Source organism: Ochotona curzoniae, unplaced genomic scaffold (assembly GCF_017591425.1).
Source record: "Ochotona curzoniae isolate NIBS_2020 unplaced genomic scaffold, NIBS_Ocur_1.0 contig_883, whole genome shotgun sequence".
Classification (NCBI taxonomy): Eukaryota; Metazoa; Chordata; class Mammalia; order Lagomorpha; family Ochotonidae; genus Ochotona; species Ochotona curzoniae.
The window spans coordinates 29181287-29207617 of record NW_024466599.1 but is presented as its reverse complement, the minus strand read 5'-3'; the positions used below and the strand labels follow the sequence as shown (position 1 = coordinate 29207617).

Here is a 26331-nt window from a genome sequence, read left to right as displayed (position 1 = left end):
TGTGCAGAGAAATCCCCAATACCCCAGTGAGGAGTAACTGATCTTTGTGTCCCACCTAGTGAGGTATGAGTGAATCCACGCTGGCCATTTCCTGTCTGATTCTAAGCTTTCTTTGTAGTTGTCTATCTATTTTAGGTTTTTTGTTTGTTTGTATGTTTATTTGTTTTGAGGGGTGTCTGAAGCGATCTTGAGGGTTATTGCGAGAGAGAGTGGGGACCCAGAGCCAGAACCAGGCAAGGACCAGAGAAAGCTTCCCTCCCTAGTCCCAAAGGAAGTTTATTGTTCTTCTGTTTCTGCAGACTGCTCAGGGATCCTGGTTGTTGTTCTGATGATGCTGGTTCCTGTTCAGCAGAGTCTGGATTCTTCCATCCCCAGTGGAGGCTCCAGATGGGGGTGGGTGACCTCAGAGTTCTCGGCTTCCGGAGGCATTCCTGTTCCACGTGGTCTCCTTGGCAGTTGGGATGTAGTCCTTGTTGCTCGTATTGATAGTCCTTGGTGGGGGTCTGGGGGTCTTCAGGGTTGGGATACAACCCTCCAGAATTTGGAGGATTCTTAAAAAAATGTATGTTCAGTATATATTTCATGTTAATTTAGTCAGTTATTTCTTATAATCAGAGATTAGAATTTGCTAATAAGACATTTTCTGGAGAAAACATGACAGTCTTCAGTTACCTTGAAAAATATCAAGCAGATGTTTGAGAATTTTAAAAAATGCCAATTTTACATGTGAATAGTTAGTGAAAAGATTTCAAAGCCAACTAGGATGGCAGTTAACCCTCAAATGATACTAATTCTGATGTGGCAATATAGAATTTGGAATACATGTTTTTATTCCTCTCAAGTTCTCAGTAGCTGAGTTTTCAACTGATATATATAGAACATCATTGTATAAGGTTATCAAATTTTCTAATGAAAACATGTAATGAACTTTCTTTATACAAAGAGTAATTAAGGGCTTGGTGTGATAACGAGACAGCTAAAGTCACCACCTTGAGTGTGCTGGGATCTCAAATGGGCACTGGTTCTAATCCCGGCTGCTCCACCTTCCATTCAGCTCCCTGCTTGTGGCCTGGGGAAGCAGTTGAGGACAGCCCAAAGCCTTGGGACCCTGCACCCATGTGGGAGACGCAAAAGAGGCTCCGGGCTTCTTCAGATTGGCTCAGTTCCAGCCGTTGAGGCCGCTTGGGGAGTGAACCATCGCACTGAAGATCCTCCTCTCTGCCTCTCTTCTCCTTTCTGTATATCTGCCTTTCCAAAAAAAAAAAAAAAATAAATAAATAAATAAATCCTTTAAAAACAGAGTAATTTAAAAAAAGAAACAACAAGGACAAAAAGTTCATATTATTAGTGTTCATGCTCAGGAAAACAAAAAACAATCTCCACTTTGCCTCCAGGTGGAATAAATCAATACTAAAAAAAACCAAAATTAGATACAAATGTTTTATTTTCTTTTATAGAGCCAATATGGCATATCATAATACCTAAGATAGTTGGCTGCATTGGAAAATCTAACAAACACTTATGTTTTTCGGAATAATGCATATTCTTGAAAGTATTTTTAGCTATAACCCTATTCTTTGTTATTTGAAACAGATGCATTTCTAAACATAGTTGTTTGCTTCAATCATAAAAAATGGTAAGCATGATAATTATATGCTCAACCTCTTGGATGGCCTAATTTTTACTTTATTAAAGCTAGTTTTGCATATCACCCTACAGTTTGTGCAAATTCACACACCTGTGGTAAAACTTGTCCTTATTTACTGTTTCAGCAGAAACTGAGTAAAATCGCCAATCCTCTGAAAGTGCCTTTAGTTTTTCTAATCAAAGTGGTTAAATCATCATTTGCACAAATGATCCATCTTTATTTTCACATTAAAGCATATTTCAGGGAGGTAGTATTTCTGGGCTCGTGTTTTCTCCCTGAAATATAGCAATGATAGTACTAATGCTAGTATTTTTGTCTTTAATTTTTGTATTTCATGATACATTTGCATATGTTCAAGGATTTTCCCTTCTACCCTCCCTATTCATCCTGTCTCCCTCCCATTTTCATTGGGATTTCATCTTTTATTCAGAAGCCAAAATGCACACTGTAACTTCTTAGTGTGTTAGTCTCCATTATATCGTACCTCTACATGAATGTAGGTATATATGTGTTTACATATATATTGATCTTGTATTTTGCATGTGGGTTGCATTATATCAAAGAGGATATATGATATTGGCCCTTTTGGAATGGCTTATTTCACTAAGCATAGGATCTCTAGTTGGAAACATCTTGTTGCAAATAGTAGAAGCATCCTTTACTAAGATAGAAAAATGATGTTTCACTCAAAATCCCATAATTATTTCAAAATTATCATAAACCTATCCATTCAGAATATTGCTTTTATAGTTGTGAACTAAGAAAAACTGAACAGAAAATAATTTTTAAAAATCATCTTCAATTTTTCTTATTATGCTTAAAGTCAATGTCATGGCACAAAATGCTAAACCCTAGAGAGATTTTTGTTCAAAAAATAATGTTCAATTTTATCATAAAGACTCCCAACTATTTTAAATTTACTGATTATTGGAAATCCTCGATGGGAAAATGTTAAAGGTAGTTCAGACTGTAGATGGTCCTTCTAAGAAGCTGTGGCCTAATGGGGCACGAGGCTGCCAAGAACATCATGTCTTCATGTCATGGTGCAGCACAGGTCATGGATAAAGTCATGCATGGGTGGAATGGGAGGTTCATGGGCATGGTCTTCTGGGTGTCAAACTCCAAAGTGTCAGTCATGGATCTGACTGTTTCGGAGAAATATGAGTTTCCTCTAGGGCATCCTGGCCCCACTGAGGAGCAGGTCCTCCTGAAACTGTAATTGGGGCAACCACTTTTCTGCTTGGGATGTTGGCCTGCCATGGCTGTCAGTGCCCAATATCGCAAGCTCATTGCCTGGTAGGACAATGAATTTTGATAAAGCAACTGGGTGGTAGGTCTTACAATCCATGTGATCTCCAAGATCCAGTGAGAACACCAGAGGGTAGAGAGGCCCACAGCCATCACCCAGTCCTGCACCTACATCGGCCCAACCTGCAGAGAATTTTTTTTATGATAATCTCCATCCTTAACTCCGAAGAGGAGAGAGCTCAGGTGCAGCTAGTGGACAGATTGCCATGACTGAGATGAGAGGAAGGTTTGTTAACGCCAGAAAGAAAGCAAAGATTTAAACAGTGGTGATGTTGGATCTGTTTACTTCATCTGTTGTGAAAGAATGTGTGGCCACACTGGAGTTCAGGGATAGGGAAACGTGCTACAGAGAAACAAAAAATGAAACAAAGCAAACCAGAAACAAAAGCAAAAAGTTTAGTGTTACCAGCCATGACCCTGAAAGTCAAGCATCCTTTGAATCAAATTCCATTTTTTTTTGCAGAGGGAAAGTGATTGCACAATTTGTGAACACTTTCAAGATTGAAAAATCTCAAAATTATTAGATCTATAAGGAAAATATTCCCAAATTTTATCTGTTCATCATGCATGTCCCAATTTAATGTGATTTGTAGAGATTTTAAAAATGAATTTCTCAATAGTTTGTAGTGCTTACAGGATTATTGATATAAACAATTGGTGGTTATTTCACTGATTTATCAATATATTTCACTGACTAATGATTTCAATTCTGAATACTAGACAAGACTCTTAATTGAAGACCCAGAGCAATCTTTTAAAGAATGTAAGAGCTTAAAGAGAAATACTTAGAATTTTAATCTGTAGCCATGTGAATTATGTTTCTATAGGGTTTGTGTTTTAATACTTTTCAGAAATAATAGATACAAACTGATTTCATTAGCTTTTCTTTCTTAGTAATCATCAAGAGTAAAAAAATATTGTGATATAGGTAAATTAGCAGTGGAGGACACTGAATTCAGAAGCAAGCATTTTATCTTTGTGATTGCTGAGTGCAATTCTCAAAGATTGATCTTTTTCTATCAATATATAATTAACTGAGGCTGGCTTTGTGGTATACAAGGATAAAGCTGCTGCCTGCAATGCCAGATTGCCAGATCCCACATGTGCCCTGGTTTGCATCCTAGTTCTTCCACTGCTTTTTCTTTTTTTTAGTTGGACAAAGTAAAAACATTCTATTTTAAGTTTAAATTTTTTTATTCTTTTCCACGAAACATTTTTTTGTGTCTAGGAATTCCATCCTAGCCTTCCCTTTTCTTCCTCCACATTTTCTCCTGCCCCTATTTTCCCCATGTTACTATCCAGCTCACTGCTAATGTGCCTGGGTAAGCAGTGGCAGATGACCCCAAGTGTTTGGGTTCTTGCAGAAGATGCCCCAAGTGTCCCTTCATCACCCACATCCCTGCCAACATGGGAGACCTGGGAGAATTTCTTGGCTCCTGGCTTCAGCCTGGTCTCAACACTGACTGTTGTGGCCATCTGGAGAGTGAACCCCAAGATGGAAGATCTCTAAATTTCTCTCTTTAGCTCTGACTTGAGGTAAATAAGTAAAATCTTTTTTTTCCCATATATAAAAAGAATCCACCAAAAGGTACTATATATATATTTTTTCTAGTAAAAATGATTGTATCTAAATTATTAAAACCATTGCAGTAGATTTTTTTCTTCTTCCTTTTTTTATACAAAAACTATGGTTTTAAAGTTTATAGTTAATGTGGTTTAAATATAGGAATTCTGAAAAAAAATGCAAACTCTAACCTCTGTGCAAATAGCAGTTAATTATAATTAAAGAGGAAATCGTGTGTCTATCCAATCAGTCAATTTCTTTTTGTTTACCAGTAACATATTCACTCTGGTGTCATGATCATACATCAGGTATAAGTGTGGCAAACTCTGAAAATAAAAATAGGTTTTTCTACAAAGCTTATCATTTTACTTCATGAAAGAACTTATGGTTCATTATTTTTGCCTTAATTAAATTCCTATTTATACTTTCAAAATTTCCTGTGGCTTTTGGACTCATAAGTTCTTCATTCTTGCTGATACTCCTGTAGAGTCATAAGGAAAGAAAATCCATTTTTTCTTCACCCAACTTTCAGACTGTTATAGACCTCCTGGGAGTCAATATTCTATCCTTGGAAATAAAAAAAAAAAAGAGACAAAAACAAACAAATGAAAACAAATGCAGAGTCCTGTTTAGAAAGAAAGGTGCCCCTTGATTATCATAGACAATGGTTATGCATTTCCCATTTTAACATGGATGTTGGCCCTTGACCTTGAGAATATTAGAAACAGAGGGCTAAGAAGCAAGTTAGAAGTTTGTGAAACACACACAAATACTACAGAAATGACACTAATCTGCAAATTCATGAGGAAGTCACTCTGTCATCTATGTGTTACCAGGAGATTAAATGCATGGCTTTCAGATTAACCATAGAAAAAAATAACAGAGTGTTTGCCAAACAATTAAAACGCAGAAATCTCCAACACCTGCTGCATGTTTAATGTGTGTGATTATTGGAGATTGTAAAGTAGCTTGTGCGAAAAAATTGGTGTCAGTGTCAGTGAAAAGATAATTTCTGCTTTAATAATTCGTGCTTGTCATCCTCTGTGAAAAAAATAGAGGAAATGGAAACAGTTATCAGCACTGCCAACATCCAGGGAAAATACAACTGCTTTCCGTGGACCTAAGAGGGATGGGATGGAGGATATGATGAAAGTTAGGCTCATTAAGGGCCTGCCATTTTTCAAATTTTTGATGTTTTATACATGCCATATTTTTATTCAGCTGACTTGAATACTCTACTCCTGTCTCCCATGTCCTTCATACCAAACTCCATTTCTGCTTCCCATCTTTTATTATTATTTTTACTACTACTACTACTGCTATTGCTACTAGTAGTCCCTTCTGGCCTATGTGTCCTCTAAGAGGCTTTCTTAGAATGCCCATTGAGAGTTAATTTGATGATATCTGGCAGATAACTCAATCAATTAATATTGTGTATTTCAATGCCTGCTTGTGAAGCCCCTTCACTATTTCAGAAGTTTCTCATAATCAGGGATTATACTAAATTTCTACTACGGCTGTGAAAATTTACCACAAATTTAGTTGCTTAAAAAAACAAAAATTATTTACTATTTTGCTCCAGAAGTGAGAAGTCAACAATGAGTTATCATCTCTCTCTGACTTTAACTGACCTGCCTTCTGCTTCCCTGATGAGCAGATAAGGACCCTTGTGCTAATACTGGACCCACCTGGGAAATCCAGAGAAATCTCTCCTTTGAAATTCCTTAATGAGATCTACAGAATTTCTTTGCCATGTAAGGCAACATGTTCAAAGATGCCAAGGACTACCAGCTGGGCATCTTTCTTTTTAAAATTATTTTATTTTTGATGTTTGCATAGCTGAGAAGGATTTGTGCTCATGTGGAGCACTGATTAGAGTCGGGAGGGTGGAGGCATGGGGGAAAATGGATGAGACCTATGCTTACGATTTGTATTTTTCTTCCTTTATTTGTATCTGGGGAGGGAGGAAAAAGGGGATAGAAAGCCAAGCTACACTCGTATTTGGGGATAAGGGACGGCCACTTGATGTCATCCTAGGATTCGCAATGTTGTCTAAGAGTACTGCTTAAATGGTTTTAATAGTTTGGAAATGCTGTTGGTTTCATTGTTTCTAGACTGAGGAAGTTTTTCCAAGGTCCATTGGGTGACATAGTCCACCTTAGTGAATACATTCACCCAGATATTTACTGTGAAAGCTTATCCAGGAGAGTTATCCATCCTCTGATATGATACTTATCCTCTGCAGGCCTTAATGAGTTGGCTATAATGTCCCTCACATACATTTGGGCACACTATTTACTGCACATGCATCAGTAACTAAGGGGGCCCAGTCTTGCTACATATTCCAAGGTCAAACCATAAATCCTGTGATTTTCCCTGTGGCAAGAATTTTGAGTCCAGTGATCCAGCTGGGGTGGGGGTGGGGGTGTCCCTTGAGAAACCTTGCCTAAAGTAACCTCAAACCTGACTGCTGTGTATGCCAGCCAGTGCGGAGCCCAACTCAGTCCGTCACCAGGCTTGGTCTATACACACACTGGTAAATGTAATCACCTAGTCAGTTATGTTCTCATCCTTATCTCATGTGATAACCAGCAGATGCCACAGTCCAGCCTTTCCCTGCCACCACATATTTGGCCTTAATATATAGCAGTTGGCACTACAGCTTAGTTGGAATGAATCCTCATAATTTCTCTTTAGAATCCCCACCCCCACGCCCAGGTCCTGTCCAATTCTCTAGTCCGGTCCATCCTGTATGCCATCTAGTTCTCATACCATGGGTGCTGAAGCTTCAGTTAACCTGACCAACCCCTCTATCCTGTCCACACATATTCTAGTGGGTGCTGCTACCTTGTCCAGCTATGCCTGCCCCAGATCTGGTTCTCATGATCGCTGGTGAGAGCTGCTGGTAGGCATATTTCTAGGAAAATATTAGCCCATACCCCACTAGTACTAAGCCATTACTTTATTTTATTATTTTATGATACAGTTGCATAGTTTCTGGGATCTCTCTTCTCCCTTCTGCAAGACCTCTCCCCGCCATTGATTTGCCCTATATTATTACAATAGTATAATCCTTCATAAACAGTCCTAAGTCCATCGTTCTGCTATTTAAGTGTGTCCTGATGTAGGTAACAGTTTCATTTTTGAAAATCAGAGTAACAGATGAGAGAGAAAGAGAGGGAGAGAATGAGAGAGATCTTCAAATGTGAGATTCAACCCTGGATGGCTGTAATGGTCCGGGCTGGGCTAGGTCAAAGCCAGGCACCTGGAGCTTTATCCAGCTCTTCCACAGGGGTGTGGCAGGTCTCCAAACACATAGAAATCTCCCACTGTCTTTCCAAGGCCGTTGTTAGGGAGATGGATCTGAAGTGGAGCAGCCAGAACACAAACTGGGCACTCTTGTGGGATGCCAGAATTGAAGGAGATGGCTTTACCCATCATATTACAATGCCAAATCATTTAAAAATATATAACATTGGATCTCATAGAATAGTTTATATGTGGTAGTCATTCAACAAACATTTGATGATTGACTAGATGAGTAAGATCTAATTAATGACGGATAATACAATAACATTCAAATGATAAATATCATAAATATAAAGTGTCACCCAATTATTCACCTTTGCCATTATCAAATATTCAAAAACAACGAAGAGTTTTAGAACAGTTAACAGTGCCAGAGTAGAACATCCTTTGTGATTGTACTCAGTCATAGAATGTAGATATCTCATAAGGGAAATGTTATCCTACAGATCTATTTAATAAAAGAGCATCTTCTGTCTTAAGGGAATGATGGAAAGAATTTTCCCCATGACTCTTACTCTTCCTTTCTGCTCTATTTCCTTTTTTCTAGATGTTATTTTTTCTTGGTTTTGTGTCAAGATTTTTGAATTTTAAGCTGCAGTAAGTTAAAATTATATTCTTACTATATAACACTGATATTCTCTACCTGTGTGTTACCTTATCTAATTTCTCTTTTCTTTATAGTGATGAAAATTATGTATTTTATTTTCCAACATGCTTGTTTTGGAATCCGATTGGAGTATCTGTTACATGAATGCCCAATAATCACGAAACTAGAAAACTTTACAAATTCTTTTGTGTAAAAAGAAAGAATTTGCTAGAGCTCAGAGAAGTATTTTTCCTACAACATTGGTTTGAGTATAACATGTTATATTTTTCACTATCAGCTTTTATAAGAGTTATTCAGATTGCAGAGTGTCTATTGATTTCTTTCAGAAAGCATTCTAAAGGGTAGCTCTGCTGTATCTTACTTGCCTAGATATGGATTTATGTATTGCTTTCAACTACTTATTTGTGTAAACTCAGTGATCAGTAACTTTAAAAAATCTAGTGACTCTTAGGTTTTACAATAATTTTTTTTTTTGATCCAGACCATACAATCATACTGCTATGTTAGCAGTCTAGACTCCAGTAAGGACTCTTAGGGGATCCTTGCAACTCCCAAAGAAGTGCCATTCTGCTCTTTGGAGATAATGAGATTCCTGCTTCAGATTCTGTGTGATTTGTGTGTAGCTCTGAGTTGAAGGATGTGAGCCTCACCTCTGGTTCACCTGCATTGTTAAGCTAATTTGTGGATGATATGAGTCCCAGCTGCATATACTTTCACATATAGATTTGTTTCACATCTGCCAGAGAGACTGCTCGAAACTTAGTACCTAGTAGGAAGGCCATCTTTTTCTTAAGATTTCTTCACTAGTTTCCACAGTTACACAAAAGCCTAATCCTCATAATAAATTACTTATTTTAAATCAGTCAGGTTTTCTTCTTCTCTAACAAAATTCTGGCTAACACAGTATGTGCCCAGTAGGGATAGAAACACATGCTTATATAACAACACAGACATAGAAACTTCCTTACCTATAAATCACTCCCGGGGCATAATTCTAAATGAGCAAAGTATAAAACCTTTCTTATAGAAGCAGATTGTTTAGTAGAAAATAAGATCAACTATGTTAATGACACTCTCCAAGAGCAGCCACTTCCAATATACTAGAGCAATGAGTTGTTTTGGGTAACCTACTAAAAAGTTAGCTCTTTTCCAAAAAACAAAAAAACAAAAAGCATTACTGTATTATGTTCCCAGAAACCCTTAATGTCATCAGTAGACACCTAAAAGAAAAGAATTGTTTAGCTGACGGTCAAGTTTCTCCTCCAGACCAAAGAATACCCTTTTTTTCTTGCCACTTAATCTGTGCATGGTTAGCTCATTTCCTAAAAACTTGGTTCTTATGTGGATGAGATCACATAATTCAACCTATGTGTAGTCCAACTGACTTGGTTCCTCCAACATAGGTCAGATAGCTTTCACATGTACGCTCTCAGTCATAAAGCAGCGTTTAGTAAGAGCAGAAGAATATCTCAGGGAATAGTTACCCTTATTAGCTCTAATACAAAGATGGACTTGCTGCCAGTGGGTGGTATTGCCTTATATACAGGGTGATGAATTCTAGATTTATCATCTGGACAACAGTTTGTATGGAAACTAGCAGTTGTTGATAAGTTAAACTATTGCTGTTCTTTGACAGCTTTCTCCTACTAATGTTCCTCTATCACTATGAGAGTGAGATGTCCAGAAGTTTCCATGCATCTCTGAGAACAGCAAGTCTGGGGTATAGTGCTGATTCACTTAGCTTGGAGCTTCCAAGCACAACACAGAGCCTGCAAACAGGTGACAAATAATTTAGTTAGTTTTTGACAGCATAATCCTCTTATAGTTTTGTTTGTATCCCAAGGAAGCAGAGATAATATAATTCCAAATTACATGCCTTATTTTCCATTATTCAGAAATATATGGGCAAATTCATATTTCTAATGCCTTTGCATTTAATGAAGCTGATTTTAAACAAAGATTTATTTTCATAATTAAAAGCAGAGTGACACAGAGAGAATGAGACACAAAGAAAGAAAGCAAGTGAAAGAGATCTTGCATCTGCTGATTATTCCTCAGATGATGCAACAGCTGAGTCTGATCCAGGTTGAAGCCAGGAACCAATGGGAGGCAGGAACTAAAGTTGTTAGACATGTTGCATTAATAAGAGGGTGAATCAGAAGTATAGAGTAGACTGAACTCAAAGGAGGCATTTGGAAATGGGGTGCAAGGAACCAAAATGGTAGCTTAAGGTAACTAGCTATAATTAATTGAGTTTACTGTTGACCTCTATAGTTTTGATCTATTTTTTATAGTCTAACTTTGGCCTTGGCCAGTCTCCCTTCAGAGGCTAGAAGCAAAGTGAACACATCACAAATCATCAGGCATCCACCGGATTCTGGTAGCTTTACATTTCTTATTGTATTGAAGCTTTCATAAGCTTTGAATAAATTATTGTATCCAAAGCACAAATTAAAAAAAATCACTCATTTTGTGGTGCCAGTGTATTAATCTGCTACCTAGGATACCAGCATCTCACACAAGTGGCTGTTAGAGTTCCAGGTGCTCCTCTTGTGATCCAGCTCCCTTCTGATGGCCTGAGAAAGCACCAGCTTTGGACTCCTGTAACCCATATGGGAGATTTGGATGAAGTCTCCTAACTTTAGCTTGGTCCAGCCCTGACTGTTGTAATCATTTCGGCATTAATGAGGAATTGGAAGATAACGCTCACCTTTCACCTCTTTTCCTCTCTCCTCCCTATTTCCCCTTTCTGTGACTCTTTTTTTCAAATAAACCAATAAATCTTTCTTATTAAAAAATCCCACGGGAAGAAAATGTTCATGCAATGTGTCTTTTTAAATTTTTGACATTGTTTACATAATTAACAAGAATGCATACTCATCTGCTTAGGGTGGGAGATTCAAGGCATGGGGAAGGCATGTGGAACAAATGCTTTGTATGTGGAGGCATGTGGAGCAAATTGAGATTTTCTTTTTCATACAAGTTTTTTCTCAGTTATGATTTTTGATAAACAAAATACTTTAGAAAAACAGGAACACAACAATCAAAGTTGGAACAACAATACATCAAACTGCTGTTGAAGTTCACATGTGCTTCCTCGTAGTGAGGTAGGATATAAGCATGTGACTTTGCATTTGAGAGAGAGAGAGAGATCATGAAGAATCAGAGGAATGAAACCACTGGATAACAAAACATATCAAGAATTCTTATAAGGCAATGTCAAAGTGCTCTGCTCTTTTCCTCATTTTTGCCTCTGCAACCTTTGTTTTTTCCCAGTTCTAGCTGAATTTGTGACAATCCCAAATTGCTCCTTCCTCTTTTTTTTTAGCTTATTGACATCTTCAGAAATTCTGGAGATTGAGGAGACATTCAAATCAAATCTTTGAGCACTATCCTTTAGCTCATCCAGAACCAAAAGCTTGGTGTCAGATGTCAGATCTTTTCTTAGAAATTAAAGAAATCCCAAACCCAGATGCAGGAGCAGCTTTCTTAGTCTCCAAAGTTTACAGGTATATTCTGCATTCTCTCAGTCTGTGGTAGCTCAGATGTAGTTTTTATCACTTTCTTTTCTGCTGTCACGTCAATGCTGTTTTTCAGGGGGTTCTCCCTCTTTCACAGACAATTCTATGGGCTTTGCTTCTTCTTCCTCTGTTTCATTTCGCAGTACATCTTCATTTGCCTCCTCTTCCCATGCACTTCAAGATAATAAGGTCTTGTTTTATTCCTTTCGTCTCCAAACCACAAGTAAGACATTTGTGTTTTAGCTCAGCAAGCTTCAGCTTATGGAGCTCCACTATGTGCTGCCATATTGCTGCCATATTACCCAACTAGCCATACAATGTTTTTAAGAAGACATAAATCTTTAATGGTTGAGTCAAAATTTAAGATCAGATATTTGATCATCTTTTATGTTTTTTCTAGTCATTATGGAACTGCTGTACTGTGTGGGTGATGAAATCCCTTGCTTGGGTTCAGGAATATTTGCCAGTTTGATAATTAACCTTGGTTCTTTTTGACTTCCAATAAGCTCTTGCTCTGTGTATTAAGTTCATTTAAACTCGCTCAGCAGGTGGTCAGCACACAGGTGGAATATGAAGAATGATGGGGTTTTTGAAAGAAGAAAGGCCTTATCCTAATTTTGGCTCAAAAGTAGCTCTAAAAACCTCCCAATTGCTTTTCTGTTCTCTCTACTTTCTGATGATCATTTATTTTACTTACTTGTTTATTTTCTGTTTCTCTAGTATGTAAGTTACATGAAAATAGGTTTCTGTTTTACTTCCTGCTATATCTCCCATGCCACCTAGTTAGTATTTTGGAATTTATAGATGAATGAACCTCTCAGTGGGGCAGAAAAGTGGGAGCACTTTGTGGCTGCATCTCATGGGAGGTTAGGATAGAAATTATTTACATAAAGAGCAGATAAAGGAAGGCATAGTGTTCTTAGTTAAATCCAACCAATAATTTTTCCTCAGCACTAAAACATATGTTTCTTTGCTTTAGCACAAGGCATAGATTTTGCTTACTGAAGGTATAGCTATAGATTGAATATTATCCTAAATGCAAGCAACCAGATGATTTGGATTTTAGACTATGTTTTGATATAATGAGTTATAAAGGAATGTATCTAGGCCTAAAATTCATTTGCATTTTATATAATGATAATATAGCCTGAAGATAATTTTGTCTATTATTGTCATGTGCCTGTCACATTGAAACGTAGAGTCTTCCATTTGTAGAGTCATGTTAGTACTCAAAAAGTTATTAATTTTGGAGCATTTTGGATTTCAGACTGGAGCTGCTTACCTTGTACCATGTTATACCATGAAAAGCTCATTCCAAAACACTGAAGTCACTGATAATTTCTGTATATGTGAAAAAAAAAATGCAATGCTCCACTAGTACTGTTAGGATCCTAATCTAGCCAGACATCATAACAAGGTGGTAAAATTAATTTGCCCCTAGCATCATGAAACAGTATGACGATTCTTCCTAGCTTGTTAGCCAAGCATGAAATCTGAACTATTTTAAAATCCAGCTTTCCTTCCAGAGAACCATTTTGTGTTCCCCTGGTATGGCCTGTAGCTCTGAGTGAGGTCTTGGAGTTGAGAGCAATGCCATCTGATATTTTTCAGAGCTGGAAGCATGGCAGTGGCCTGGAATTTATTGTGAAGTCCCTAGGTGATGGCACTGCCCTAATAAATCCCAATTCAGCTATAGGTCAGTAGACATATTCTTACAAATAGAATTTGGCGCCCCAAACTCATGCAGACATTTAAGCCCCAAATCTTTGGTTAATGATTAGTGGATTAATACTAATAGTTGATGTGTAGGGGTGGAAGCGATTAGATTATGGCATCTGAATACGGGGTTTTGGAACTGATTGCATTTGATTAGGTTGCTAAGGTGGCGTTCCATGATCCAGTCATGATGATGTGAGAAGCAGAGACTGGATAGAGCATAGAGGAAGAGTATGCTTCTTATGACTGTTTCTGCTGCCATTGCCATGTGACTGAACCGGTGGGGTGACCCCATAATGAACTATGAATCAAAACATTGTGAGCCAAAATAAATATTTTTCCTTCTTAACTTGTACCTCCATGTATTTTCAAGTAAACAGCACTAAATAATACAACACAACATTAAAAAGAAAATTCTACTCCTTAGATTTATATGCGTCAGAGTTTCTCTTGTGAATTTACACTTTCATTTCTGTGTTGGTTATCACTACTCTCCTGGGATCTTTACTCTGGCAGTGACCAGATCTTCCGAGGTCAAACTCAGGGTGGACTCTCGTATCACACCTGTGTGGTTGTGTATTCAAGCTAGACATTCCCAGAACTACCCAGAGCCTAATGCTTTGTGGTTTTAATCACATCGTGATTTACTGAGGCAGATGATAGCTTTTGGCAAAGTAGAAGGACTATTATTTGCAGGTCATTTGTACATTTACCATATGGCTAGAAAAACACATTAAAAAAAAATCAGTGTGTGGGCCCGGCACAGTAGCCTAGTGGCTAAAGTCCTTGCCTTGTACATGCCGGGATCCCAAGGCCCGAAGCCTTGAGATCCTGCACCTGCGTGGGAGACCTGGGGGAGACTCTGGGCTCCTGGCTTTGGATTGGTTCAGCACCAGCCTTTGTGGCTGCTTGGGGAATGAATCAGTAGATGTAAGATCTTCCTTTCTGTCTCTCTTCCCCTCTGCATTTATGACTTTGTATTAAAAATAAATAAATCTTAATATATATATATATATATATATGCCCTTTGCCTAGCGGCTTTAACCCAGAGTAAATACTCATAAAACACTGAAGGAGTAGAGAACAGAATTGTTGATGGGTGGCAGTCTAAGCAGGTTCACAGTGTTCCTTCTTTTCCCCTTGTGGCACACACTGGCTTACCTACGGCTGTCTTCGTTTTGCTTTGAAGGCACCGCTTCTGACAAGTATTCAGTCAGCCAAACCTGAGATCACTCTTTCCTCTTTTCCTAGTTCACTGTGACAGCTGTGGTACTTTAAGTTCACTAGCAGTATTTCAGACAAGAAAATAAAACAAACACTTTGGAAATTTATTTATTTAAATAGTTCACTCTCTTTGTTAATAAACTAAATACACACTAATATGTATTTTTATTTTTTATTCTCTTTTATTTTTATTGCGGGTTCAAGGTGTTGACTTTAGCTGCTAGGTTACCGTGCTGGGTCCAGGAATATATTTTAGAGGAAGCCTCGTGGTGCACCTAATTCATGTAGAAAAATTGGCTAATGGGGTTTGAAACATTGGTCCTAAAGAGTTACCTGGATATCTGTAATCAAAGCAGGGTTCCTCTGATTTATAGATAAGAATATTAGGACTGAAAGGTTATAAGTGGCTGATATGCTTACAGTGTGTGCTTACAATGATATGCTTACAGGCTAGCTAGATCCACATTTTTTTAAAGGGACACTGTATTAATTGTACCGGCTGTCCCTTTTGCTATCTTGCATCAGCAGCTGCTTGCATGTTAGATTATACTGAATGAAACTCACCATCACATTCCTTCCAGATCTACTGAATATATTCTATTATCTCTATATTGATTTCTGTCTCAATTAACTATCCATTACTTAAGAGCAGTGATGTAAAGGGAATATGCAAGTGAAATAGTCACCTGTAAACCAGAAATAATTATTTATGTAAAAACAAATTGAAATCTTTAATATATACTCAAATAAGTCCTGCACATTTCAATTTCTTAACACATTTGCCATTTTGTTTTTTTCATCATAATATTTATGAGTGTGGTCTATATCCCCTTGAAAGTGGATCCATTCTTTACCCATGAATTGTTAGCATTTTCTTTGGTGCCTTGAACATAGAATATCCTATGTATATAGTTGCCTGGAAATAAACAAACACGTTAGAATATATACTCTCTCATAGACACAGCTGGTTTGGGCAACTGCTTTCTAACCTCAGGGACAACTGGGTTGACTTTATCTTGCTTTGAAGCCGTTTCATGCAGAAAAACACTTCCCTTATCAAAATGCCTGCATGTTTTGAGCTTTTGCAAAAACTTACTACCATGAAATCTGTCCTATCTATCTTTTACATTTACGACAGATTTTCTGATGTACTTGTGCATCTAAGGTCACAGAAAATAAGAAAAGAGCTAAAGCGGCTTGTTTTGATGCTGATCTGATGAATAAACCTGTTTTCTCAGCATCCTGTAGAATATCTGGCACATCGCAGTTCTTTAAGAAATGTTTATTGGATGAATATTATAAATCAGATAAATATCACTTGTATATGCAATTGAAAGAAGATGGAAGATCAGCTCCAAGGATAGCACTGTCTATCTTGATTTAATCAAAGAGAAAACAATAATGGTTGTGGAAAGCAACATATTTGCGGATATAGTACATTACTTTTGAACTTAGAAAGAAATATAAAAGAATATCCTCATCCTTAGGGGAATAAAGATTTACCCAGTTGCATATTAAGGTAGCTTCCTGGAATGTTGCCATTCATTAGCTATACTTATACATTGATGTAGAATGGATTTAACAATTTTTTAAAAGTCATTTACAAAATATCTTTTACATCTAACAATAAGATAGTTTTAATACACATTTGAGTAGGAAAACTTCTTTTTTCCTAGACAACCTGGATTTTATTATATTCGTTGTTCTCTGGGTTCCAATTCACCTTGTGACAAGAACTACTTGACTCATGGTTATCCTTGCTTGTAGGAGGCTTGAGAATCCCCCAAAGGAGTTCTTTATTTTCTCTATCCCCAGGCGTTCTATGGCTGCTAGGACAGATGGCTTAAAGATTGAACTCTGCTGCACATCCTTCTGCCTTCTGAGATCTTTTCAAACTTAACTCCTTCTTGACCCAACCATTTATAATTATTTAAATGGAATAATGTATGAAAAGTTTATTATCTTGGTGCGTATTTGGTTCTGGATACATAACATCAATATATACAGATGTAATAATAATTTTATTATTGTTAAAAATGTTTGTTCCTGTTAAGAGTAAGCAATCTTTAAAGGGGGAATCAGTCTCTGCTCTGTCATGTTTTTAGTGTAGACATACAACTACCAAATTTAAAATTCATGAATTCCGAGATTGCTGTTGTGGTGTAGTTCGTTAAAATTGGTTTCACGTGAGTGCTGGTTCATGTCCTTGATGCTCCACTTCCAAACTGACTCTTGGCAAATGGCCTGAAAAAGCAGAAGAAAATGGTCAAAGTAGTTGGATCTCTGCCACTCACCTAGGGGTCTTGGATGAAATTCCTGGCTTCAGCCTGGCCCAACCCTGGACGTTCTGGCCATCAGAGTAGTAAACTTGAAGATGAAAGATATATTTTTTCCTCTCTCTCTGGGAAATCTTTTCAAGTAAATTCATAAATCCTTATGAGAAGTGTATTAACATTGGTTAATCTCGATCTAAAGACCTTTACCTATGAGCCTCATACAAGTATACTGCAAATGAACTAATTTTCTTTCTGCAGTCAAGGGAATATCTGTAAAACTGTTACTGTCTCATTAATTTTACTTTACATAATCAATGGTTATTCTTAAATAGAAGTAAAATTTCAAATTCATGAATTAACCAGAATACCTGGTAGAGTCTATTCAATTCAAAATATTTGACTGTAGTATTTTGTAATATTGAAGCAGAAGCTAAGACTGAATTAGTTTAATCAGGTGTAAATATCTCTCAGCCATCCAAATTATATTCTAAGACAATTTCCAAGAAATTCTGCATATCAGTATGCTTTCTAAATGGCTTGACATATAAAATTTGAAGAGTTATTCAGGATTATTTTTACTGGTTTTTCACTTCCTCAGATATCAACCATTTCAATTCACTCTCAGTTTTGGTAACAACTGCAAGGTGTATTATATTTTAAGACAATGAAAATCAAAGATATCCTCCATAAGTCCATTTTTTTAAGTTTGTAGTGTAATTCAAGGTCTTATCAAATGCAGTTAGAGCAGCACTTAATGGCATGGTTATAACCAAAAACTGTAGCTCTACTGTGAGGCAGAATGTCATGACGAACTTGTATACATTGGCCTTTATTTCCTTATAAGGAGTGCTATGGGTTGCATTGACTTTCTTGGTGCTGTGCAACAAGCGCAAACACATTGCACAGACTTAGGGATATTATCTTTGCACTGAATCTCCCTAGTTTGGTCCTGGATTCTTCTGCTAGGGTGTATGCTCTTGAGCAAGTCATATATCTTGAAATCTACTTTCTAGGTTAAAGTGATCGCAGATAATTTTTATGAACAACAACAAAAGGATTACCCATATGAATACCCAGTCTGGTGGGTCCCCCATCTAATTATATTTATAACTATAAAATAATCCTAAGAAATGCATGATGATACAGCTATCTTGTCAGAATAATTTTAGTTCTTTGAGGAATTTACTCATTTAATATAATCAGATTTTGATATTATGTGACAAATTGCTTTTATTTGCCAACAAAAGTCTTGTTAAAATCTTATTCCAGCTCCATCATCCTGATTTCATTATGGTCATGGCTCTAAATAATTTCCTGTGCTCTTCTGTTTTGTTTCTTTTGTATAGTTTAAGATAATTTCCATCTAGACATGGTATGAGCCACATCACTGCAATCTAATTAGTGCATCACCTGCTCCAGCAGCATGTGCCTTTATCTTATTACTCCTCCCCTGTGAGCCATATGCCTGATTCCAACATCAATCTTTTTATGTGATTATTGCAGCAAAGAATTTATTTGGTTTTGTAATAACCGCCTCCCCTCCTTGCAAGACATTTCTTTTTTAAGCTTCCCAAGATAGACATCCTGCAGTTGTCTTTTTCAATCCCATGCTGTGAACATGGCCAAAATAATACAATTTCTTTTTCCATTACATGTGTTGTTTTCCTTTAGTTTATTGGTATTGAAAACTACCCCATTGTCACTTCCTGTTTTATTTGCTTATTGCATTTGATTTTTTTTTCCAAAAAGAGTTGTACTAACATCACGCTGAATTTGTGATCTGAAGTTGTGGAGTGTCATGATGTAATAGAAAGCAAAGTCAAAAAAAACTTGAAAGATTAAGGAAGGAGTTGAAAACAATCACAAGTGTTGAACATCTTAAAAGTTGAGTTACCCAGTTGTGAGTACTTAACATTTAAAAAGTTTTTTCTATCACATCTTTATAATTTATTTATTTTCCATGATACAGTCTCACAGGTTCAGAAATTTCTCCTTCCACCCTGCCCATTTCCTCTCCCCACCACTGATTTCCTTTGTATTACAATGATATTAATTCCTTTCTTAGGAAAAAGTTCTTATTGGAGGCTCAAAATGCAGAAACATGTACTAATTTGGGTGTTCTTAAATAGTCCAGAAACATTTGGAGACAAATGTGAAAATCTAGCTGTGAATTACACACACTTTTCTGCCTATCAAATATTTTTTGAAATATTTAATATAACAGTTCATTCAATACACATCCATTAATATCTGGGATGCACAAGTACTGTTCTAGGAAGTCACACAACAGCGATGGACAGGGCATCCCCATGAGATCCTACTTTAGCTTGAGAGGGAAGCAGAGACTGAAGGAGTGAATGAAGGAAAGGATATAGAGGGCTGAGTGTGAGCAGGACACCAGGAATTTCATTTCTGGTACAAATGCTCTCCGCAGAGCACATCTTAGCTGACAAATGGAAGTTGGGAGAACTGACCAGAAGTTAAGACTTCAGAATATGCTTTGCAGAGATGAGGGCAGCCCTAAGTCTTTCCTATGAAGTGAGTGGGCTGCACTGTTGGGTTTGTCATATTCACATTGGGACTATTTTTTTACTTTTATTTTTCATGATACAGTTTTAAAGGCTCAGGTATTTCCTCTTGTAGTCTCTCTTATTTTCTCTCTTCTTAGGGATGATTTTGAGATATTTACATTTTGATTAAGTCTAATGACTCTTTTTTAAAAAAAAGATGTATTTTCTATAACTTGATTAAGATACATTAATCTATCTGAAAGTAGAATTCTTCTATGTATTCTTTGGAATATAGCTTATACTTTATCTGTTATGTTTAGAACTATGACCCCCTTCAAATTAAATTTTTGTGTGTTGTGAAGCAGGGGTTAAGGTTTATTTTTTCCAAAACGGATATTCATTTGAAAAATTCTCAGAGCATTTTGAATTTTATATTTCCAAATTAAGAATATCCAGCTGACAAAATTTGTACAATTATTTCAAAATTAAATCTCTAAGATCTGAAGCACTTCCTGTTTTGAAGTGATTTGGATAAACCAATTTGGTTCTTAGTTTTCACCAGTTTATTTTTTGTCATTGAAATTCAGTGTTGCCTTAGAATCCAATTGTTAATTACCACAAAAAGCTTTGATGATTTTGCTTTTTAAATTACATTGAATCCACAGAAATATGGGGTAGTTAACAAAATCTCAACAAAATAGAGTCTAAATCAGTGTGCATTACATGTATTTCTTATACTTTCAATGTTTTGTGGTATTTTGTGTATTGTATACTGAATGTAATAATTACCATGTAAATTCTCTTACTATAATATACTGTTAGGTTACTTTCCTGGAAACAACAATGCTTATGTTTTCTTTTTATGGTAATTTCAGTTGTGCAAAGAATTTTAAATATTTAATTGACCTATCTGATGTGTGTTCTAAACCAGTGTTTTTACAGGCATTTTTAATGCACAGATTCAGGTAAGTGCTATGCAATGTTATATTCTGCTATTTTCGTATTTTACAGCTGTACTTGTTTTTTTTTTATAATACTTGCTGATATTTCTCTATCTATTATGAGCTCTAAGTGTGTTAGATTCCAGGAGTGTATAAAATGGAACATAATTTTTACTCAAGAACATTTGCTTATCCTATTAAATTACAGTCACAATGATCTTCATTTGAGGGAAGTAAAAAACAATGTGAAGAAACATGTTGAACACCATGGATTACTAATTAGTTTCCCATGGACTTAGATCCCTTCTTTATTCATGGATTATATTCAATAATTTTTATGAATTCTGTCTTCTTAAACATGATGCATTGCAGCTGTTGAAAGCCAAAAGAGTTGGAGACATTTGATAAAGGGAACGGTTAGGTGCAATATCATGTCTGTCATGTGGCAATGATTTTCATTAGTTGGGCTATTTTTCATGATTTTTCAGCAATGAAGGATGTTTTAAAAAAAGTGAGAAGCAGTTCTCTGAAATCTGTGGTGTCAAATGATCATGAAAAATCCAGATAAGCAAATCCCTTTTTTACCTAGAGCACTTTTGTAGGTCTTTAGTCAGTTATCATTCATTCTGAGTCTCTACATAGTGATGAAAAGTCTGACATGGGATAGCCAGCTTCCAAATAAAAATTAACACAATAGTGGACATTGGATGCAAATAGAAGGAAACATATCTTATCTTAGCTCTATTAACCACTGAAGCAGAATATTTGACCCTTCTACTTGTCATCTATGAACTTAAGAAGATAGAGTAATCATTAAGATTTCAGAAATCTTATGAATTTAATATAAGAGTTTAAGAAATTCCCCCAATCTGTTGGGAAGCAAAGTGTTACTGATGAGCTAAGTACCAGAGTTTTACTTTTAATAATGCCTTACTTACCATGGCTTCCTACTCTTGGCCTTGTTACTCAGTAGTCATAGCTAGTTCCATTCTGTTTGGAAGGAAAACTGCATATGGCTTAATTTTCATTTCAAACTCAATGAAACCCCTTACTTATGGTGGCTTAGAATTGGAGCCATTGACACCTAATTTGTAGGCACTGAGTCCTAGCTACAAACTTCAACAGGCTAAAAATATGTTCCTCCAAGCCTTAGAGTTATTTCCGTTTTCTGAGCCAAATGTTGAGATGTCGGTTTCCAAAAATCAGACTGGAAAATTCAAGTAAAAAATTAATTATCACTAGTGTGTCTTATAATTTCTAACTTGAAATGAAAGCAAAATAGCAATACAAAATTACAGTAATTTTTAAATGGACTATTTAATTTGGACTAATTCTTGAGTTGTCCTTAATCAAACTATTTTTATTAACTAAAAGTCACAATTATTTTGAATAATAAATTAGATAAAAATATTCCCTTGAATCCAACAGAAAGGTGAAAAAATATGAAACTTGTTATGTATTCAAATATTAGATTTGAAAACTGTTTTCCCCATCCAATTTTATCAGGATCAAAGGAAAATAATTTCTTATGTCATTTGTAATGTAACTATTACTTTAGTAAATATATAATTCATGTGACAAAATAATACAATGCAAATCAATTTAGAATTACCACATCACAATATTTAACTTAAGAAATTCCATCCTATTTTTCTACAAAATATTTTTAAAATATTTGCTCTGTGTGGCTTCAAATTCCTACCTTCTATGGTTTGCCTAAGAGATAGCACTGAGAGGTAGTCGAGATTTGTTCACTTTGTTGAGCAAGAATAAAATGTATAAGTAAAAATTTTAAATAATAAAACTTATTCATACTCAAGAAATTATATTGAAACTTTAATATACATTGGATTTGAAGACTTACAGTTCTCCCCCTTTCTGTCCTTCCCTTTTCCTACATTATATTTCCTATATTGTGTTCTTCAAAATTGCTATCTAAGTTTCTTACTTCATGATATACTTAAATTTCAGAATAGTTGTAAAGATAATGTAGAGTTCCCATGTCCACTATCCCAATTTCACTTCACATTACGTTTTATATAAAGATTATGAGAATTAATGAACTGATGTTGAAAGACTTCTACTGAGTGGATTTCCTACTTTCATAGGCAGATTTTCTTAGATTTTACTTTTACTGTTCTGGTCTCTCAGGCAGGATGTCATGTTACATTTAGTAGTCATGGGATCTACTAACGCTTGCAGATTATTCAGCTTGATTATTCTCTTCTTGAAAACCTTGACAATTTAAAAAATAATGTATACTTACTTAGAATGCAGAATTAGAAGGAGAAAGAGAGAGAGAGAGAAAGAGAGAGAGGGGGAGAGAGAGAAATTCGATCCCTTGGTTCACAATGCCTAGGGCTGTGCCTGACCAAAGCTTGAAGCTCAGAGACTCCCATATTTTCATTTCTCATTTTTTATATTCATCATGACACACCAGAATAATGACAGACATACAATAGATTGCACAATAAATACCTCATGCTGATGGATTATATGGTACTATTTCTCTTTAGGGAGGTGGTCATTGGGCCTTGGCTGCATTCTGCCTTGCATTTTTCTGTTAGCATTAAACATTAACTATGCTATATATTCCAATTTCTACATGTAAGACTTTCTGAAAAATAAATCTTTCTAAAGTGTTTTCTCAAATATAACTATATTCCACTGGCTATTTTCCAACTGGCTATATTTTCTCTCCTTTTGGAGGTTCTCCAAACAAAATGGATTTTTAAATTTTCTTTTATAATTGTGGACTCATAAAGTAATTATGATTCTGTTGACAATACAGAGAACCACTAACCACACAGCTGTTTTCTTTTCAACTAAAAACAGGAAAAATGCTACTCTGAGAATTATATTTATTTTCCTGCTGTGGAAAATTTAAAGAATTATTTTTAAGTTCACCTTAGATATTGCTCCAAGTAAGTGAAGTCTAGGCTTCCCTATGAGTTGGACTGGTTTAAAAGTCATTTATCCAATGAAGAAGGCGATCTTACTTACAAGGTTTAGAAAAAACTAAAAATGCCCAGTTCCAGGCTTCCCAGCATGAAAGAAGCAGAACCAATTGGTGTCTTAGCTCTCCGGAGAGCTATTTCTAAAGAAAAACTCAGGGCACTGAATGTTAACATTTGATTATTATTAATATCAAAACTGATTTCCCCAGTTGTTTTAAATGGAAGCAATTTTGCCTTAAAGTACTAGGGATGATGAGGGGTAAGCCTAGGAGGTCCAGAGGGGTGAATTAATTCAATCATAGTGTGGTCACCTTGCTTAAGGGGCTCTGTGGCGATTGTCTGCTCATCAGTTAAGAGTGGTGTATAACTTCAACAAAACTGCTGCAAACACACTCTTCAGTTGCCAAAGACTGACAGAAACTATTAAAGCTAATGGGAAGAGGAGGCTCTCGATTTCACTTATTCACTGAGCAAAATATGTGTGTTCCCTTGAGCAAAATATGTATTTTTTGTACCATGATATCCTGTGTCTTTTTTTTATACAGAGTGTAGTTTGCTGAAATGTCATACACTCTTTTGCTCTTATTATTGTTTTATTCATTTTTTTATTTTTAAAAGACGTTTATTTTAAAGTTTGAGAGAGGGAGATACAAAAAATGAGAGAGACAGAAACAGATACTCTTGATCTATTGGCTAGTTCCTCAAATGGCTGCAAAGTCAGGGCTGGGCCATTCAGAAACCAGGAGTTTGGAACTTGTTCTGAGTCCTGCATGTAGGTGGCAGGGACTTTGAGCCATCTTTTGCTGCTTTCCCAGGCCAAAAGCAGAGCACTGGATTGGAAGTGGAGCAGTTGGAACACAAACCAGTACCCATATGCTGGCACTGCTGGTAGATTAGTCTGTTGTTCATTTGCACTAGTTCTGGAAATATCTATGAAAATTCAATTTCTCTCATCTCATTCTCTGCCTTTCCTTTTGTCCTGTTCATTTATTGCCCTTCCTTCTTCCCTCATTCCCTCCTTCTCTTCCCTTCTTTTTTCTCATTTTCCTTTCTTTTGTTTTTCCATTTCATTTGTGAATGTTGCAGAATAAATGAAAGCTGTAGGCATGACTTTGGAGAGACTTCATGCATTGTGTACCTGAATCCTTTCATGAAGTGCATAGAACTCTGTGTTTGGAAAGGCATTCATGTGGTTTGTGATCTCTTGGGGTTGCCAGTGTTAGTGGTAAGGAGTCTCAGATATCAAGTACTGAAACTTCTCAGGAATTGCTCTGAGATTCAGTAATCCAATTTATCTTATTGAAAATGTGAAATTCATGTGAAAATACAAGGTGATTTTAAACATTTCAGCTCCTTAATTTTTCCACTTTTTCTATTTCCTGTATAAGGAAACAATTATGCACAGTTTTATGTTATTTTTAAAAAGTTCTTGGTTTGAAATAGGTTAATAAAATTCTAGAGAGTATGGCTGTTTCTATGTTTTATATGGTTCATTATATAAAAATTGTATTTCTACTGTGAAATAAAAGAGTTTTGATATAAATTACAGAGCCTTTGAAGAGATATGCTATGCCTTATTAAAGATTTTATTTATTTATTTGAAATGTGTATTTGCAGAGCAGAGAGTGATCTTCCATCTGTTTGGTTCACTCCTCAAATGCCCTCCATGTTCATGCTTGGGCCATGCCAAAGCCGAGAGCTTGGAGCTTCTTGTAGTTCTCCCACATGGGTGCGGGACTAAGAATTTGGATGATAACACACTGTGCTACAACACCAGCCCCAGAAGGTTAAATTTTTTATGGTGTCAATTATTATCTAGTTATCTTATGATGTCAACATTATTCCAATTAAGATTCTAGCAATTATTTATGGTATATAATATACCAGTTGTAAAATGTTTGTGGAAATTAAAGGATTTAAGATATTTTTACATAATTGAGAAAAAAACAAAATTGGAAGAATTATGCTGCTTGTGTTCAAGGCTTAAAACAAGGCTCCAATTGTAAGAATATTCATGGGAATGTAAAGTAGTATAACCATCATGGAAGACAGCTGGAGATTCCTCAGTAGCTTTCACATAGATCTGCCATATGACCCAGGCATCCGACTCTTGAAATGTTAAGAAATAAAATGAAATCAACATTTGATACAGTTATTTGTAGCTGCTCAATTCATACTAGCTAAGACATGAAATTAACCCAGATGTACATCAACCGATAATTGGATAAAGAAAATGTGATGTGTATATAAATGCTGAAATAGTACTCAGACAGACAAAAAAAGAACTCTGTTATTTTGCAATGAAATCAGTGCAACTGGAAATCATTATGCTGAATGAAATAAGCCAATTCCCAAATGACATATATTGGGTTTTTTTTCCTGGAATGTTAACATAAATATAAAAATGCATAAGGATGAAAAAACATCTTGTGCTTTGATTGTTATTTATATCCCTTTTCTAGATTTCAATGGAACAGTGGTCTTTCCATTTTTTTCTTATTGAACATTATGTTTACTGGTGTATTAATCCTGTGATGTTAGAGAAAATTGAAAGAAAGTTAAAGGAAAATAAACATGGGAAGGAATAGGGGATGGAAGGATGCAGGGAGTACAGAGACATGAGGATTCTCTTAGAATTATATCAATGAAATATGTGATCTTTTTATTAAAATTATTTTTATAACTTATTTTATTTATATAAGGTAATACATTACAGGCATTTCTCGATACAGATGTTGAAGTATAGTGAT

The 26331-nt window shown here is 36.0% G+C and overlaps 1 pseudogene; it reads right to left on the bottom strand.

The window, feature by feature from the left end:
* Positions 1 to 11642: 11642 nt before the first annotated feature.
* Positions 11643 to 12254, bottom strand: LOC121164628 (annotated as a pseudogene).
* Between the last annotated feature and the right edge of the window lie 14077 nt (positions 12255 to 26331).